This window comes from Rhinopithecus bieti, unplaced genomic scaffold (assembly GCF_001698545.2).
Source record: "Rhinopithecus bieti isolate Rb0 unplaced genomic scaffold, ASM169854v2 scaffold_3948, whole genome shotgun sequence".
Taxonomy (NCBI): Eukaryota; Metazoa; Chordata; class Mammalia; order Primates; family Cercopithecidae; genus Rhinopithecus; species Rhinopithecus bieti.
In genome coordinates this window covers 3,275,997-3,295,663 of record NW_016804646.1, presented here as the reverse complement: position 1 = coordinate 3,295,663, position 19,667 = coordinate 3,275,997, and the positions used below count along the sequence as shown (strand labels likewise).

Below are 19,667 nucleotides of genomic sequence, written 5' to 3'. Positions count from 1 at the left end.
CACATAGAACAGCTGAAAGGAGTGTGTGCACGTGTGCGTGTGTATGTGTGCATGTGTGTGTGTTCACACGTGTGTGTATGTGTATGTTTGAAGGTGATTCTGAATTAGGGAGTACTCAGCAGCATTAAACCCTCCTCAGATGTCAGAGTTCAATATTGGCACATAGAAAGTGAAGGGAATATTTGCTGGGACTAGAGGATTCTAAATTATTCAGGAAGGCTTTGCAATCTTGAATCCTTTAATTCCATCACATCTCCAGTACAAAAGGCAAAGCCAATGTTTTCTGGTTATAGATTTTGTAAAATAAAATCCTTCGGCTGTGCCAGCCCGGTGAAACTATTTTAATATGAGGTATCAGCTGCTGTATCTATTGCTTCAATTAAAGCCTACCACTGGAGAAAAACCAGGGGAAACCCACCTCCATGAAAAAAAAATCACGAACAGAGGCGTTTTTAATCTCTGGCTGTGCTGTTAAGCTTGTGGGACTGTGCTTTGGGATTTCTATACGAAGACAAAGGCTCAAGCTGGTAAATGAATTCTTTCCTAAGTGAAGCAATACCAACTAGTCCTTGGAAATGAACACTTAACATTTTGGGGGTTTTCTTGTTGGCCCAGTGCCCTCATTACCTTTCTGGCTTCTGTGCCTTTTTGCCCTTGGTGGCCGTTGCCTACCACCCCTCCCCTCTGTTCTTTTCTCACCTCTCCCACTCCAGAAGAGAGTACATCCCTTCCCAAGGTATGTGCCCAGACAAGGCGAGTCCTGTCTCCCCACATGGACTCTTACAACACCATTTCCCTACCCCTCATTTGACATGTGGAATGCGTTGTTGGGTGCTGTCTGTCTCATATTATCAGCTATAATGTGACTTCACAAGGATAAGGCTTCTATTTACTCTTCATTAAATTTCTATACTTGCAAGCATAACAGATGCTGAATAAACAGTTACCAAAGGATTTGATTCTGGGACCCTCAGTTCCAGTCCTGGCTCTGCCACGAGCTTGCTAAAGTAATTTTTGATGTATTAGCTACACATACTGTTATACATGCCTTAAGTAATCATAGTCATAATAACAGCAAAACAGGTAACACTTACTGAATTCTTCTTACGTTTCAGTATTCTAAGCATTTTACATGTGTTAGCAAATTTAATCCTTACAAAACATCTGTAAAGTAGGTACTGTTTGTCATCATCATTTTATAGATGGGGAAATTGAGGCACTGAATAGTTGAGTAAGTTGCTCAAGAACACAGAACTAATAGTGACAGTCCCAGGGTTCAGACTCAGGCAGTCTGGCGGCTCAATTAGCTGACTCCAGTAACAACAATAACCTCCCGTGGCAGCTTTTGATGAGTTTACTTGACGAGGCTGCAGTCCAACGATGCAGTCGCACACTGGTGTTGCTGTGAAGGGATTTTGCAGGTGTAATTGAAGTCCCTACTCAGTTGACTTTAAGGGAGGTTATTCTGGGTAATCGGGACTTTAAGGGAGGTTATCCTGGGTAATCTGGGTGAGCCTGACTTAGTGGGCCCTTGAAAGCAGAGCTGAGGCTTTCCCAGAGAAAGACATTCCACCTGCCGATCCAGCAGCCCTGTCCTCCCCGTGGTCTTTGTGTCCTGACTCCTGTCCTGTGGATGTCGGTGTACCCAGCCCCCACAGTCCCATGGATGGTTCCTGGTCCTCGATCCTTCCATGTGTGTCTTGTACTGGCTCTGCTGCCTTGCTTGGACCCTGACCAGGACACACTGTGACACCCACCGAGCACTCCAGAGTTTGCCTGGAGCTGTCATAGCCCTCACCCGGGAGCACACTGTTCCCTTTAGGGGCTCTCCAGCATCCCTTGTGCCTCTCATGAAGATCTTCCTCCATTCTGTCTGATGGGCTCAGAAAACTTAGAAAACTCCTCTTTCCATTATAGGTAATTCTGTCCCCTCCCCACAGTGGACTGGGAACAACTTGAAGGTGGTGGCCTGCCCATCTCTTGCAACTGCCATCAGAGCCAAGAGTAACGCTGGCTCATGCCAAGTGCTCCATGTTTGCAGATGTGAAGGATTGAATATCTTGGGCCAAGATGAAAAAGGTGACCTTCTGGCTTTTATGGGCAGGAATTGCTTTTCTTACGGGGTGCTGATAAGTGCTTTTAAATCTGGGAGACAGCAGAGCTAGAAACATTAGGATTGTGGTAATTCACTAGGGATATTTATTCTAATGATTGACTTTCAAATTTTACCCCTTTAACTGCCATGCTTAACCTTTATTCTCCCAAGTTAAAATTTACTGCATTTCCCTAGGTTTCAGAAGAAATGAGTGACTGTGAGTATGTGTATGTTTCGCCTGGGCACAGTCATTCATTAGTGACCTAAACTTGCATGAATAAATGTCCATTCACAGTAATCAGAGGTTATTGTGCATTTATAGATATAACCAGATCAAAGAGACCTTTTTCCAGAATATCGAGGTCACAAATTAATTGAAATATCATGAAAGTAATGTTTTAATTTTCTCTCTCTGTTCTGTCTTTTTCTCCTTTTGTGAAACAAACAAACATGACCTCCTCCAGTTTAGTAATTGTGTTTTCTGAAATAGAGGTGGTAGCATGAGAGTATTCATCAAAAAGCAGTGAGCTGGATCAGACCGAGGCACGATGTTGAGAATGGCATTTCTTTGATCATGTTCCAGGACAGAGTGGCTTGGTTTTGTGTCCTGGGCTCAGGATACAGAAGGCGTGCCCAGTGGGTGGGACTGCACTGGTCTGTGTGTGTGTGCTCATTGCCATTCCCTCCAGCATGTGGCGATTTTATCAGGGAACTTTACTGTAAATAAACACGACCGAGTGAAGCGTCTGCTTCAGGTTAAGGCAGATGTGGGTGCCACACAGTCTTGCTGCAAATGCATATGTCAGCTGTTTGAAGAAAATTCAGCACCAGGCAGTGTCTGATGTATATGGGACATGAACTGTGCATTTCCACATGTGGACGACTCACGTGGTCCTTCCAGGGATAAAAGTCTCTTATGAATGTGCTTGAATGGTATTAAGCACAAACTATTTTGGAATTTGAGGGAGAAAATGGTGTTGGTGAAGTTCACTTCAGTGGTTTTCTCATAAAAGTAGAAGAAATCAAATACTTTTGATTCTCCTGCCTGCTCTGAACATTTGTGTGTGCATGTGTGTGCAAGTGTAATAGCCAATGATGTGATATCTTGATTTTGACTTCAATTCTTGTCACTTCAAGGCCTAATTCATTTTCATCTTTCCTAAGGATAACCCATGACTTTTTTCAAAATCATTAGAGAAAGAAATGATCTTCCTTAATGATGTTCTAAAAACAGAGGAGAGATCAAATAAAGGCATAAAGGCATTTATAAATATGCCCTCTCCACTCTTGAGCTCACTTTAGCATTTTCTGTTTAAGCTGTTGTATACAAAAATACCCCAGTCTGCTCTGAGGGCTACCAATGTATTAGAGATTAATCAAGCTTGGGCTCTCTCAAGGCATCAACACTTTCAGAAAGAAAGAGCTTATTATCTTCTTTCTTGAAATTTGTGGCACAGAGTGGGAAGACTGACAAAAGTTGGAGCAAAACCCAGTGTGCTTCTGTGTCTTTGCAGAGAGTATTTCCCCATGTTACCAGTGAGGAAACTGAGGCCTGAAGAGCTTAAAACTCTTTTTATACTCTATTGCTAGAGATTAGGACATGATTGTCCCCAGACAGGGCTGTTAGGAAAGAAAGTTCACAGCAATTCAGGAAGCCTGTAGGAAGCTCCAGATGAAAGGCACTGGGGAGGGAGTGCAGTGTGGAACATAACTGAAGCTCAGCATGGAGCAGACTGAAATAATTGAGATGCTTTTAATTCACAAACAAGGTTGATCTGGTGTCCATCCAGATATTGAATTTTAAATGGGAAGATTTCAGCTGTAGCCAGAGGTCATTTCTCAGGATTTTTAGTCTTGCCTGAGAAAAACAATGAGGAAGTCGTGTTTAATCAGCAAGTGGTGGGAAGAGCACTGGCTTGGGTTGGCCAAGCCAGAGATGAAAGCCCAGGCCCGGCACTCACCAGCTCTGCAGCCCCCACTTGCCCAGCAGATCTGGCTCTGCTTTTGATCATCCTCCATAGTATGCCACATAGCAGGCATTTAAATAAGCATGATAGTCCTCTGTTAGGAGATGTGGAAGCCATCGCCATGAAAGTGGCACGCCTAGTCACTAATGGGTGATTGCTCTGTTCTGATGGACAGTGGCTATTTTCATATTTAGATGATTCCGCAGGGAAAACATTAAATTGCTCAGAAGGCTTGAAGGATTTCACTGGAAGAAAAATAATAGATGAACCTAGTGTAGTGTTAATCTGTCCCTTAAAATGAAAAGCTATATTCAATTCCATAAAATGTCAATCAAATCATTTATTCTACCTATTAAGTGTGTCACGAAGCACTCACATTTGAGTGGGGGAGATAGACTCAACAAACAATGTAGTGCATGGTTAGTTGGAGCAAGTGACCTCAGACTTTGGTGGTGGAGGAGGGAGCTGGGAGAGGCTTCAATGTTCAGATTACTTTTGAGCTGAGTTTTGAAAGATGTATATGGATTTACCAGGGAGAGGTGGGGAAAGCAGGGGTGTTGAGAGGAGGAATATTTTTCACAAATTCAAGAGGGGACCTGAATTCTGATTCTGGCTGGCCTTGCATGTTGGTCCTCCTTCCAGATGTGATGACCAGAGCATCAGATTCTTTTCCTGAGGCTCAGTAGGTAAGTTAGTGCCCTGTGCTGAGAGCCAGGGTTAAGGATGGAGTGGAGTTCTTTTTTTCTGGTCATAATGGCACCTCTTAAGTGAAGACAAAGCCATGGACCAAGAGACCCTGGAAGAGCAAACTCAGGGTAGGTCATGGCTCCTCCTTGTAGGGTCACAGGCTGATTGCTTAGGCTGGCGGGGCTGAGACAGCCCTCCTGGACTCAACAAGCCATGTACCTTGCCCACGGCTGTGCCTAGCTGGAGAAAGGGGCCAGGCCCAGGCAGTTCTTGGTGAGGGATCCTCAGGAGAGCAGAGTGCTGTTGGGTCTTCTCTCAACAGCTCCCAAGTGGAAGGTCTGGTTTGTGGCAACCCCGTGCATCTCGGCCTGGCTGGAGTGAGAGATGGCCCCGCCTGGCGTTGCAGCAGCACGTGTGTAACAGCAGCCCCAAGTGGATAGGTCTGTTTGTGGCAACCCTGTGACTCTAGGCCTGGCTGGAGTGAGAGAGGCCGCCTGGCGTTGCAGCAGCAGGGGTGTTCACGTCAGGCCATAGTTTCTGGGTTGTGGAAGGACTTGTGCTAAACTGTAAGTCAGGGGACCACTTCAACATCCTCCTGCTACTAGGGATGTGAATTATATATTTGCCATATTTAAATGGAGTGACAGTTTTTCACATGACAGTTTACTTTTTCTCTTTCACTGTCCCTATGAGTTATCTTAGAAAAGAAAATCTGCTAAAAAGGCTCTGAAAGCAATAGTAATGTCTGCCTCAAATATCAGTATTAATTTTTTCTAAGCAGATGAAAGCAATTTAACTCGGTCATCAATTTAGTTAAAGATAAAACCCTCATAAATGTACTTGACATCTTAATTCAACACAGATGTTATAGACTGGATCTTTATTATTTATTTTATTTTATTTTATTTATTTTTTATTATATTAAGTTCTGGGTACATGTGCATAACGTGAGGTTGTTACATATGTATAACTTATGCCCATGTTGGTGTGCTGCACCCTATCACTTCGTCAGCACCCATCAATTCATCATTTATATCATGTTAATCCCCAAATGCAATCCCTCCTCCTCCCCCTCCCACCCCATGATAGGCCCCAGTGCCGTGATGTTCCCCTTCCCCCCGATCCAGTGAATCTCATTGTTCAGTTCCACCTATGAGTGGAGAACATGCGGTGTTTGGTTTTTCTGTTCCTTGTGATAGTTTGCTAAGAATGATGGTTTCAGCTGCATCATGTCCCTTAAAAAGGACGCAAACTCATCCTTTTTTATGCTGCATAGTATTCCATGGTGTATATGTGCCACATTTTCTTAATCCTAGACTGGATCTTTTAACACCACACAACCACATGCATGTTTGTTTATGTGTGGATGCACACATATTCATATGAACCCCCTTATCAGCAATGGGAGCCAGGCTAACAAATCCTCTCTTTCACTGTTTTCCAGCTGAGTTTGGAGAAAGGTGATGCAACCTATTGTTGTCTCTTGTGTGCTATTACAGCACTCATGCTTCTTCCAACATTTATTGGACATTACTCTAATACCCAGTATTTGTTAAATGCTGTTTTATTAGAATGAATGCCTATTTATTCTCTCATCTAACCTACAACTGTATACAAAAGCACGTGCTGGTTCTTACTCCCATTACCCAGTTGAGTAAGCGAAGACTTAAAGGAGATTAAGGAATTGTTTCAAGATAAGAGGCAGCTAGCAAAGACGACAGTTCTGGACCCCAGCCATCTGACTCCTGGACACATATCTCAAGCCCTCTTTTACTTAAGCTCTCCTGTTGGACTGAAAACTCCATGCCCATCACAGTATAGCTGTAGAGAAATGACAAGGTAGTGTAGTTGCATTGAATTAAACTACAGAGTGTTTTTACTTCTTGCCCAGATGATAATGGTATCACTGGTTCTCACGAGGTCATTTTGCCCCAGGGGACATTTGCGGTGTCTGGAGACATTTTTTGGCTTGTTGCAAGTTGTGGAGGGAGGTGCTACCGGCCATCTGGTGACAGAGGCCAGGGATGCTGCTGAACATCCTACCAATGTACCAGACAGCCCCCACAAATTAAAAAATAAGTCTCACTGGAAATGCCCCAGTAGTGCGGGGTTTGGAAATCTGGTGTACAATCATTTGGTAAACGTTTGTGAAATACAGAGGCAAGATTATCCCAAACAGTCATAGCAAGTGAAAGGTTATGCTTATCACATTTTTCTAAGGACGGTTTCTGGAGCGTTTTCATGTTTTGAATCCCTGTTTTTTCAGCAGTTTGCCAGTTGTTAAAATGAAGACTCACTTTGTCATTTCCCAAGACACCAACATTAGCAGAAGCTAGGCTGATGCCTGGGTTATGAAATACTGCATCACCCAGAGACACGTGTTTTGGTTTAGGGCTTGTGCATTGTGAACTTGGTCACATTTTTCATTGTATAGCGTTAAACGCTTTAAAAGAAAAGTATACAAACATACTTTAGCATCTCTTACGTCCCGAATAGCATGTTTATAAACACGGGCAACTGGATTAAGTAATGCCCATGTGTAGAGTCCCACCAAACACAGTAAAATTATCACTAAATTCTGCATATTCTTTATGTTCACTTGAATTAATAAAAGCAATGCACTCTTGTATGCTTAATTGATAGTTTGACTAGAATTAGTTCAAGGCAGTTATTTTTTTATTTGATACTTTGAATGAGAAGCTTAATAGTGGTAATTTAATTAACATTCATTGATTTACCCATGAGCCTCAAATATTTATACCATTGAAACAAACCAATCATGTAAATAAATCTTCCTAGATAAATATCTCTTTGTAACATAACTATTATTACCACATTTCTTTTTTATGTTTGTTTATTTTTTTGGAGACGGAGAGTCTCGCCTGCGCCCAGAGGGTGGGAGTGCAGTGGCACGATCGTCGCTCACTGCAAGCTCTGCCTACCGGTTCATCGCCATTCTCCCTGCCTCAGCCTCCTGAGTGGCTGGGACTACAGGTGTCTGCCACCATGCCCGGCTAATTTTTTGTATTTGTTAGTAGAGACGGGGTTTCACCGTGTTAGCCAGGATGGTCTCGATCTCCTGACCTCGTGATCCGCCCGCCTTGGCCTTCCAAAGTGCTGGGATTACAGACGTGAGCTGCTGCGCCCGGCCGATATCCATTTCTTATGAAAAAATTTAACCACGGATCCCTAGGACTGCATTGCTTTATCTGCAAACCTCTACTCAATTTATTAGCATTATGCTGTTTAGTATAATCATACATTGGTGTTTCAGGCATAGTGCTGTGGTCAACTCTGTGGTCCCATTGGTCTTGAAGTGTGCTTGTGTTTCCTGGGTCATGGGTCTGCTGTAGTCTTTGCAGGCACCCAGCACACAAGGGTGGCACATGAGAGTCACTGAATACATGCTGGCTAACCAACCTCTGCTATTACGTGGATTAATTTCTGGCTTCATCATGTCAAGTTCATAAATTAGACATCAAAAATTATAAAATAGGTAATATGTTTTTAAATATATAACGTGGTATTAAAATAATAACTCCAGATTTTGTCAAAACTGGTTAGTGTGTGATTGGATTTAAAAATGGAGGTTTAGACTGAAGCATCACTAGGATAGAGGAGAGATGGCAAAGTGAGTGGGAGACAAGTATTTATATGCAGAATTTATAGGAGAAACTTTGCAAATGGATTCCATGAGCCTTGGACTTCTAAAAGGGAGTAGAGGGAAGACGTGTGAACGCTTGTGAAGAGATGTATGTGGAAAATGATGTGGCTGCGTTGTGAATCCTTATTCCCTCACAGGGAGGAGGTGGCTGGGGGAGTGACACCCTTCGTCTGTAGCCTAGTGAGAGGGTTTCCATCAGCTGTCGCAGGGCCCTTGAAGTGTGTTTTACACCTGGGAGACGCAGAGTACTGCTGCCTGAAAAGGATGAAGTGGGGTCTAGTAAGAGCATAGAGATGCCTGGGATCGCCCTGCACTCCCAGAAGTTTTTGGAGCAAGGGATGTATCATTGTCTTCCAATCCAAATACTGGCCACATGAAAGAGCTGGTGTGGGACTGTCCTGCGTCCTGCCTAACAGTGCTACCTAGAAGGATGGAGGGACCCCAGCAGCAAGGAGCTGAAAGGGATGCTCCATTTCTAGGAGCTGGGGAAGGATCTGAACATATTGCCCCCAGTCAAGCTGCATTCACGTGAGTCAGCAGAGTGCAGGAGAGCAGACCTAGAAATGGGAACCTGAAGAATACTGTAAGGTCCCCGTGAAAGCATAAAACCATTCAGGCTACCTAAGAATTGCCCACCCCTTCCCCAGACTCTCCCAGGTATAAAATACCATAACATATTAGCAAGTTGATCAAGAATCATAAAATGGATTTTCCAGTTGCATACCTTTTTTCTCATAGTATACAGGATGCTTTTTAAGTGAACCCATGTCCCGCACCCCGACACACACACAAATATCTATAGCACTCACATCTGTAAACACTCAACACCCAGGAAAGCCGGTCTGTATCCCCAGGCTGACCACAGATCTGTGGCGTCTATGGGCCAGTCTGATCAGATTCCCTCCTAAGAACTTAAACTGGAAGGAAGCAAATAAAATGTTGTTACTTAGTAAGAGAAAAAAGAGACACGGGAGTGTCTGTGGCTGCCAATGGTGGAGCGCTCACGTGAAGATCCACCTGCTTCCGCTGTGGGAGTCCCGGAATCTGCTTCGGATCCCACCCTGCATCCTCTTCTCCAGCTGGAGGGCAGCTTCTTGTCACAGCATTATTCTAGGGCCCTATGAGGGGGGTCTCTCATCACCCCTTACATAAACAGCTCCTTGTCTGTTCCACCTAGAGGGAATGTTTGTTCCTAGCAAACAAATGAGCCAAAACTAAAATGTGCTAAAGGAAGGAAAACCTCTGTACCTGTTTGGAGAAGAAATGAAAAGTAAATTAACTTCTGAGGTATTTGGAATTAGTTTAGGGTTTTGTTTGCATGTTTGGTTTTCACTAGAAACCTAAACGAAAGGCAAAGTTGGTATGGAAAGATGACTCATTTCTAATTCAAAGTGTTTAAAAACGTCCTAGTTTTCAACTCTCCCTAAGTCTTAGGGATTCCTGGGGCCTCATTTAGGCTCTAGTGGGGCTGAGAAACTCCCTTAAGCTCACTGTCCTGGACGTTATGTCTGAGAACTATTGGCCAGAGATTCTTACAGGGTTATTACGCTAATCTAGTGGGACACCTGGGTGCTTTCGCGAAAGGGACAAGATCGGTTTTCAGTGCTATCATGATGCGGTAATTTAAACAGCCCATTACACTGTTCATAGCAATTTCCCCCTTTTATACTTGAAATGGAGCTGCGGTTGGGCAAGTGTCATACATAATCAGATGTCAGAGCTATGACCAGCATTCTCCAGTGCTTGTGGCTCAGATTTATGCCTATCCCTTCGGGACTTCCCTAGTTATTACAAGAGCCCCTATTATCTGCAGGGGATTTATTACAAGACCCCCAGATGCCTGAAACTGAGCATAGTACTGAGCCCTGTACACCCCATTTTTTTCTTGTACACGCATATCATACCTGTGATAAAGTTAATAAATTAAGCATAGTAAGAGATTAGCAACAATAACTAAGAATAATTACAACAATGTACTGTAATAAAAATTATGTGAATGTGGTCTCTCTCTCTCTCAAGAAATACTTACCTTTCTTCTGATGATATGAGATGATAAAATGCCTACATGATGAGAGGAAGTGAGTGAATGACATGCACATTGTGATATCACTTTAGGATGCTATTGACTTTCTGATGAAACCTCAGAAGGAGGATCATCTGCTTCAGGTGACCCTGGATCATGGAGCCTGGGTAATGATGACAGTGATGGTTGGATGTTGGAAGTGGACGATGTTGAAGGTTAATGGGCAGGTAGCCTCTCCACCTTGGATAAGCTGGACAAAGGGATGACTCACATCGCAGGCAGGATGGAGTGGGACTGTATTAGGGTTCTCTAGAGGGACAGAACTAATAGAATATATGTATATATGAAAGGGAGTTTATTAAAGAGAATTGACTTGCACAATCACAAGCTGAAGTCCCACGATAGACTGTCTGCAAGCTGAGGAGCAAGGAAGCCAGTGGTTAACTAGTCTGAGTCCAAAACCTAAAAAGTAGGGAAGCTGACAGTGCAGCCTTCAGTTTGTGGCCAAAGGCCCAATGGCTTCTGGCAAACCACTGGTGTAAGTCCAAGACTCCAAAAGCGGGAGAACTTGGAGTCTGATGTTCAAGGGCAGGAAGCATCCAGCATGGGAGAAAGATGAAGTCCAGAAGACTCAGCAAGTCTAGTCTTTCCAGTTTCTTCTGCCTGCTTTATTCTGGCCGAGCTGGCAGCTGATTAGATGGTGCCCACCCAGACTGAGGGTGAGTCTGCCTCTCCCAGTCCACTGACTCAAATGTTAATCTCCTTTGGCAACACCCTCACACACATACCCAGGAACAATACTTTGCATCCTTCAGTCCAATCAAGTTGACCCTCAGTATTAATCGTCATCAGGACTGTGTTTCATGATGCTGCTCAGAATGGTACAAAATTGAACACTTAGGAATTATTTTAGAAATTTTCGTTTAGTATTTTCAGACAATAGTTGACTGTGGGTAACTGAAACTGCAGAAAATGAAACCACAGATAACAGGGGACTACTGTATGTAATACCTAAGGTCATAATCATGCCTGCCTTAATCTATAGGAGAAGTGAGAGGCAGCTTGGTGATGTGGTGTGTGAGGCTTAGGTAAGACCCATCCCTTAATGTCTGTCTTACATGTCTATGGTCAATGCCAGAAATCCATTCCGTATATCACTTCTCTAGGCATATAGTGAATGAATTAGTAACTGCATTCATTAAACTAACATTATGTGTCTTTTCCTGCACACGGTACTAGTAAAGAAAGTGAGGAGATAGAGAGGGGAGAGAGAAAAATGGCCTAGAGACCGTGGTGTGTGCTTGTAGTCCCTGCTACTTGGGGAGCTGAGGCAGGAAGATCGCTTGAGCCCAGGAGTTTGAGTCTAGCCTGGGCAACTTAGTGAGACCCATCTTGGAAAAAAAAAAAAAGAAAAAAGTTTTAAAAAGTACAGCCTCTATGTAAGAAAACAAAAACTACATAGGAGAAGTAAGTTCTAGTTTTTTATACCACTGTAGGATAACTGTAGTTAAGAATGCGTAGTTTCAAATAGCTAGAAGGAAGATATTGAATGTTCTCAACACAAGGAAGTGATAAATGTTTGAGATGATATGCTGATTACCCAGATCTGATCACTATAGATTGTATGTATCAGGACATCACTATGTGCTCTGTAAATATATACAATTTTTATGCATCAATTAAAATAGAAAAAGTAAAATGTTTAAGATGCAATTTCTTCCCTCATGAAATCAGCAATTCAGTATATACATAGTCATAGGAGGATGAAAAAAATTTAGGGCCTGGAGGAACAAGTTGAAATAGTAGGTGTGGGTAGAATGCAGAGGGCTTTATGGGGAGAATCTTGGGATGTCGGTTTTGAAGGGCAGATTGCAGCCAGAAAATGAAAAGTCTTACATGCCCTGTCAGCCAGAGCCCGGTTAGGGAGCGAGGACCCACACTAGGTGTTTCAAAGAGGGACTTTCAAAAGGGGGCATTGATCTCATAGGCATTGCCATGGAAGGGCCAGCAGAGAACACTAAGGTAACCCTGACAGCTGCAGGTGCCATCTTGAGGTCTGGGAGAGCAAGGGGAGAGATGGGATTTTCAGAGCCTGGAACTTGGAGAGAGGACTTTATAGAGGCGGGACACAGGTTTCCAAGGAAGGGTTATGACCCAGCTGCTTCTAGGACTCTGAGGAACTCAGCTAGACTGTTTTTGTGAACATAGAAAGAAAGTGGAAGCTGGAACCTTTGGTCACTGCTGGACTAAAGTGCCCCTGCGGGGGTGATGCTGACAGGAAGCAAAGAGAAGGAAGGAACCCCCTTCTCCACCCACTTGATTTAGAGTTTCCTTCTAGTGTCTTCTAGTTACTTGGCAGAACCTAGTCCTGCCAGTTGGAGGCAGCTGGCAAGGGGGCCTGGGAAGTGTGGTATACAGAGCCACCGCCCAGTGTCACAGAAGGGTTTACAAGGGTGCATTTGGAGCTGAGAGCCAATAGCAAAGTAACCAGGCCCCTGGTGATAGGAAGGACTGAAAAACCTATTTTGTAGGAAATGGGATTCATCAGCCATTTTAAGCAAGGGTGAGCCATGAGCTTGGCACAGATGCAGAGGTCACTTTTATTGAGGGATGAGACCCTAAGGTAGGGAGGCTAGTTAGGAAGCTGTGGCAGGTTGCATTTTCCAGCACCCGCTATCTCCCATCCCATTCACTCTTCTTCCATTGTAACTTTGTCACTTCTCCAAATGAAAGGTGACGTCTATTCTCCCTCCCCTTGAACTGGGCAGAGTTATGACTAGAGTGGAAGAGATGCTGTAGAGCTTATGTGATTAGGCAATGAAAGGCTCTATACCTTTTTCCCAGTGTTCCTTAAGTTGCTTCCTTTCAGAACCAGCCACCTTGCTGGGAGGAAGCCCAAGTAGCCTGGGCTTCTTGGGTAGAAGAAAAGAGTAGGTCTGGTGTTCCATCTGATAGCCAGGGTCAACCTTCAATAAAAATTAAAAAAAATTAAAAAAATGAATATAGCACATAATGAGTTTCCTTCTGGATGGGTGGTATTATGAGGTGTATGTGGTGGGAATTGTGTTAACTGTTTGGGGACATGGGTCTGGAGCTTGGTGGAGAGGCAGGGTGTGAATATGGGGGTCATCGTGGACAGAAGGCAAATGAGCTCTCCTTGGAAAGAAGAGTAGAATGAGGAGAAAGGGAGTAAGGACAGAACTGCGGGGGAATCCGACATTGAAAAAGGCAAGGGAGAAGCAGAGAATTAAAAGGAGAACCAGAAAGTTATCTTGCTGAAATCACTGATGAGGAGAATTTCAGAAAGGATGAAGTTATGGTGCCAAATTCTGCAATCAAGTGGTTAGAAGAACTGGAAAGAGGTCATATATTAGCTTCCCAGGGCTGCTGTAAAAAGTATCACAAAATGGGTGGCTTAGAGCAGCAATAATTTGTTCTCTTATTAATATGGAGGCTAGAAGTCTGCAATCAAAGTGTTGGCAGGACCTTGTTCCCTCTGGAGACTCTTAGGAAGAATTCGTCCTTGGCTCTCTAGCTTCTGGTGGTGACATTAGACCTTGGTGTTCCTTGGCTTGCAGATGTGTCACTCCAATCACGGCCTTCATTGTCCATGGTGGTCTCCCTATGTGTTTCTCAGTGTCTCTTCTTTTTTTATAAAAACACCAGTCAGATTAGATTAGGGCCTACCCTCATGACCTCATATTAACTTGATGACATCTGCAAAGGCCCTAATTCCAGATAACCTCAAATTCATAGGCTTAGGGTGGATGTTAATGTTTGGGAGACACTCTTTAGCCCAGTACAGGCTATCTTTGAAGATTGTTACAGAGAGAGCGGTCTCCATGAGTGGTGTGGGCAGATGTAGGTAGCATTGATGAGAGGGGTAGGAGATGGAGCACGTGGACAGCTCTTTGAAGCACCTGGCCAGGGTAGAGGAGAGTGGAGGTGGCATGCCAGAGAGACAAGTAGAGGTTTTATTTTTTTTCCTTCTGGATGGGAGCAACTGGGGCAAGTTTATAGGCTGGGGCAAGGATCCAGTTGACAGAAAGAATCACGGTTTGAGTTAGGAGAATGACAATGGGTGGAGTCTGGTCTGGCAGAGGAAGGATATTGTGGGATCTCATTCAAGGTTGGAGTTCATCCAGAAGGAGGAGGACGCACAGCCCTGGATGGAGACGTCAGCCTGAGTACCGTGCTGCCACAGACCCAGGAGCAGATGGAGCCGGACAGGCTGCAGTCACAAAGGAGCTGCCCTTTTTTTGGCCTTCTCCGTGGTCTAGGTCTGTTTCATTGTTCTCTTATTTTTGAAGGTAGCTATGAAAACATATTCCTGCCATCTGGCTCTTCAAAGGCATTGCAGGTCGCTGGCTTGTTCCAGAGGCCACGATGAAGCAGTCAGTGCCACTTCCAGGGCTGGATAGGCACCCCCGGTTCCTGTGGGAGGCGCTTCCCCGGTTCCTGTGGGAGGCGCTTCCCCTGCACGCAGAGAAGAACTGGGGAAAAAGATGGAGAGGACAAAGCTGAGGCCCCATAACATTGTGAAACGAGTTGACTAATGTCAGGCCCAGAGCTTTATTTATTCGGGAGTGGGGTCATCAATCCAGAGTCCTTTTGAGAGGAGGTGGAGGAATTTCACATGAGTAACCGTTGGCATGGATCATTTCTGTTGGCATGGATCGTTTCTGTGCTCTGAGCACCATGGGCTGCGGTTTCCCATGAAGCACGATTTCTATTGATTTGTCTTTCAGGATGGTGGCATTGGAGGGTTCTGAGGGAGTCAATTTTCTCACCCCTTCTGAATTCTGAACCTGTGGAAAAAGATACAGGGAATTCGGAGAGGGGTCAAATTTGCTCTTGGCTGGAAAAACTGGATTCAATGGCTTGTTTGTGAAGCCCAAGTGAGCGCCCTACTCCCTTTCTCCTGAGTTGAACTTCCCAGCTGAGCCTGTGGGCCCAGCAGATGGGCAGGGCCTGCTGTCCAGGGTATGTGGCCTGAGGGGACAGGCAGCTGGAGAGAAAGCCTAGGAGAGCTGCTTCCCCAACTCCCAGAGGAATGAGGACTGGGGTTGTGGGGTGGTTGTGGGATGCGTATTGTCCCATCTCATGCAAATCTTCTTTACTGTCCTCGGGGAAAAGCTAACAAGAGATGAGGAAAGGCGGCTGCTTCTTCCTCTACCCTCCTGAGAAGGTGGCAGTGTTGGTGGATATTCTGATCTCGTGGGCTGGCAGGGAGGTAGGAGAGGGTGCTCTCCTTCAAACACTTATTATTGAATACACATCATGAGATAGTTTCCATGGGGCCGCTTATTGCTGTAGGTAAAATCAGTGACCTGTGCAAGACTTCATCTTCTTGGGAGAAAGTACAACAGAGAGGGAGAACCCCTGGGGTGCAGAGCCAGACAGCTGCTTTCCTTTCTGGGTTTGCTCTATCCTGGGCAATGGGGTCTTCAGCAATTTCCTCAAACCTCCCTGGGGCCACAGATCCACAGTCTTTAAAACAAAGGTGAGAGAACTTTGTTTAGGAAACATGTATGACTAAAGGCTCACTAAGTCAGTCAGGACAGGCTAAAAAACTGACAGTGGTTCAAATGGAGCAGAGATTGGCTGCTGAGGGCCTGTGGCTCAGTTCCCTGTGCAGTGGATACAGCTGTGGGAGTGGTCCGCTCTCCTGTGTATGCTTCTTACAGGTGGGGGGAATACTTGCCCCAAACCCCCACTGCAGGATGCTCGTATTTCCTTGATTCTCCTGAACCATACTGGACTCAAATATTTTTCCCTTACACGTCCCAGATTTTAGTCCAGGAAATATCTTAATGATTTCTAAAGCCAAAGATAAGGTGAGCTTATGACAAGAATGGGATTTCTTAGGAGAAGAGGCTGCCTTGGAGAGTCTCCCTATTCCTGGAGAATTAATTAGCTAAGGCCCGTCTCCTCACTCTTCTGTGAATGCATCATGTTTATCCGCTCCTTTCTGTGAGCTCATGTTGCTTTCTTTGTCTGAAGTGGCTTCCTTCCTCTCCACTTGTCTCCTCCCAGCCTGACATTACAAGTGCACATTCTGCCTCATCCACACAGTTCCACTTGAGGATTCCAGCGCTCCACAATAGCTCCTCTACTTCTCCAGTCTTCTAAAGCTCTTACAATCTGTACCATGTAATTTAGAAGTTCATTATATCCCGTCTTATTTTGTTCTCTAAGTGTTCATCGTGCTGGTCTTGTCTTTTTGTTGAATATAACATTTTTTGAGAGCAAGGTCTGTTTTCCCGAGTGTGTGGACTTCTTGTGTTTCCACAACTGGGATCTACTTCCCAACCTTGAGGAGCGTATCATCTGGTAGAGGATGAACCTATGAATTTATCACTTGACCGAATATGGTAAAACTGGTAGGCAATTGTGAGCCATCCACCATGGGAATCTGGGAGGAAGGAGACTGACTTTAGGCTGGGGGGTTAGGTCCATACCTCCTCAGAGAGGAAAGCAGCAGCGCGGTGGTGGCTTAGGGATTATATAGCAATAGTGCTGACTTTTAAAGGCTGAGATGGATGTTGAGTGAGGAAAAGAGGTTATTCTATGGAGAAGAAATTGCATGTGTAAAGATCTGGGGCATATATTTGGGGAATAGTGAGTAGTGTATTTTGACTGATGAATAGTTTACATTTGGTAGGAGGTAAGGCTGGATATGATCAGAGCTGCACTTTGGGAAGATTAGTATGACATGAGGTTTAGAACATCCCGGAGGTAGAGATAGTAGTTACAAAGCAACTACAACAGCCCAGGTAAGAGATAGAATGGCTTCAAGTAGGTGGTAGAAGTGAAAATAGAAAGGGACAAATGGTAGCCACTTATGAAAATGGAGTTGAGAAAATGATAAGTTCAGTGTGCAGGGGAAGCTGAGAGGAGTTTCAAGAAGGGCGGGGGTAAGTGAACTGTGTCTATTGCTGCAGAAAGGGTAAGAAATTTGCATCTGGTTGTTAGGTGGTTAGTAGCAGGTCATACCTTGGTGGAACTGTACGCAGATATGAACACAAAGAAGGTGATAACAATTTTCATTTGACCTTTGCAGTGCTCATCTCATTTGCTGTGAAATTTCGTGTCGTAATTGTTATTTGATGCATAAGAAGTGACTTCTATAATTAGTATCTTAAAGTATCATCTTTTTATGTCTCACAGTTTTGTGGATCAGGAATTTGGGCGGGCACTGGCCCACGATTCTTCTGCTTCACATAGAGTTTGACAGGGATCACTTTGTGGCCATTGGCAAGTGGGCTGGTCCGGAGGGTTCAAGATGGCTTTACCCATGCCCCTGTGGAAGAGTCTCCTGGGAGGCTGGGCTCTTTTAGGCCCCTCCCCTTATCAGTACACATCAATCCCTGGGAGCCACACAGGCCCTTCTTTAACTTTAGCTCTTTGAGAGGCTGTCTGGAGCTATGGAAGCCATCTTTTTAATAGAGAAGTTCTTTGAGGCATGCCTTGAACATCCCTTGCAGGACTTTCATCCGTCTGAAATGACCCGTGAGACACCACCTTAGACCTTCTGAAGACCTAACAAAGAATCTTGCAATAACATCTTGGGTTTGATCTTTGCCCTGGAACCAGTTTTTCCTTTGAGAATCTTTTGCTGGGAGAGACTAAGGATAAGAAAGTTTTATTTTCAAACCTAGCAAGTCCTGGCTGCTTTATTTTTCTTCTACATTCTGTTTATAAAAACTAACAGTTCCTTTTTTGGTTCATCTTTGTTTTGAATTTTATCATTGACATCCAGGAGTTGAGTTCTGTATGCTACCCCACCGGAAGCTCCTAGGCCTAATTCATGAATTCATAGTTGTACCTTCTATTTTCCATGTTATGTCAAGTGATGGGTTCATTAAACTCTTTGCCGTCACGTAGCATGGACTGTCTGTACTCCAGTCTCTAATAACAACTTCTCACTGTCCCTCCTTCCCCATTAACAGATGTCTTGAGGCCTTCCAGACCTTGCTCGACCTCCACCACCAGGTCTCCAGTCCTGAGCCACATGTTGTCATTTTTGTCTTAGAAGCACCCCTCTTCCAGGTAACAAGTATTGTTTTTTTTTTTCCTGGTAACCTATTGCTGCATAACTACCCCAAAAATTAGTGACTGAAAGCACATCCAGTTTGACTATGTTTTGTAATTTGGGAAATGAGGAATTTGAACAAGACTCAGTTGGATGATTCTTTAATTCCATGTTGTGTTAACTGAGGTCACCTAGTGCTGGGGACTGAACATTTGTGTCCCCTCAAAATTCATACGTTGAAATCCTCACTGCCAGTGTGATGGTGTTAGGAGGTGGGGTATATGGGAGGTGATTAGGTCATAAGGATGGAACCCTTATGAATAGGATTATTTCCTTATAAGGAGAGACACAAGTGCTTGCTCTCCCTTTCTACTTTCTGCACCTGCGAAGATACAATGAGAAGGTACCCATCTGCAAACCAGAAGGCAAGTCCTTACCAGACACCGACTCTGCTGGTGCTTGGATCTTGGACTTCCCAGCCCCTAGAACTATGATAAATAAATGTTTGTTGGTTAAGCCACCCTGTCTGTGGTCTTCTGTTTTAGCAGCATGTATGGACTCAGACACCTGGGATTTTTCTGCTAGTAGCTAGGCTGGCCTGGGGGTTCAAGAAGGCTTCTCTCAGCGCCCTTGCACTCTGGTAGGGATAGGAAGCCTGGGATCATCTGATACCTCATCTTCCCCATGTCATCTCAGAACCTCCCCATAGTCTCTAAGGTGGGACTGTCAGACCTCTTACCTGGCAGCACAGGGCTCCAGGGGACCAAGGTGGAAGCTGCCAGTCCTTTTGAAGCCTATGGACTGGCCTACAGTCACTTCACCATACCCTGTTAGTCAAAGCTAAATAGTCACACAGGAAGTCCATAAAATGCACTCTAACTAGACTACAAAGCCTCCTCTAAGCTGTCATTTCTCTAGGATAATCAGTCTGTATGCTTCACTCAGTGAGTTAAGAGCAATTTACAAAATGCCTGCTATGTGTTAAACACTGACAAAATACATATTTGCTGATAATTTTTATGATTGGTCAACTTGAGCGATGAGTTATATAGAAGACTAAAGAGATTAAATTGTCTCCTTCTCTTTTGTCCCTCATAAGTTTAAACTTATTAAATCACTACCGAGAAAAATGCCCACACCCAGCAGTCTGTATCTTGTCAATTTTTTCTTCCTTTCCTTTTTTTTTTTTTTTTTTT

At 44.3% G+C, this 19,667-nt stretch overlaps 1 long non-coding RNA gene across 3 annotated transcripts in view; it reads left to right on the top strand.

Moving 5' to 3' along the window:
- LOC108527983 (uncharacterized) overlaps positions 1 to 19,667 on the top strand; it is a 41,062-nt gene that overhangs the window by 14,561 nt on the left and 6,834 nt on the right. For 2 of the 3 annotated variants that reach the window (XR_001885002.1, XR_001885001.1), the window contains exons 2-4: positions 1,918 to 2,079; positions 18,389 to 18,488; positions 18,813 to 18,944. This is a non-coding gene — a long non-coding RNA (uncharacterized LOC108527983). Of the gene's footprint in view, positions 1 to 1,917; positions 2,080 to 18,388; positions 18,489 to 18,812; positions 18,945 to 19,667 lie in introns of those variants that run through there. The other variant, XR_001885003.1, reaches the window with a different exon arrangement.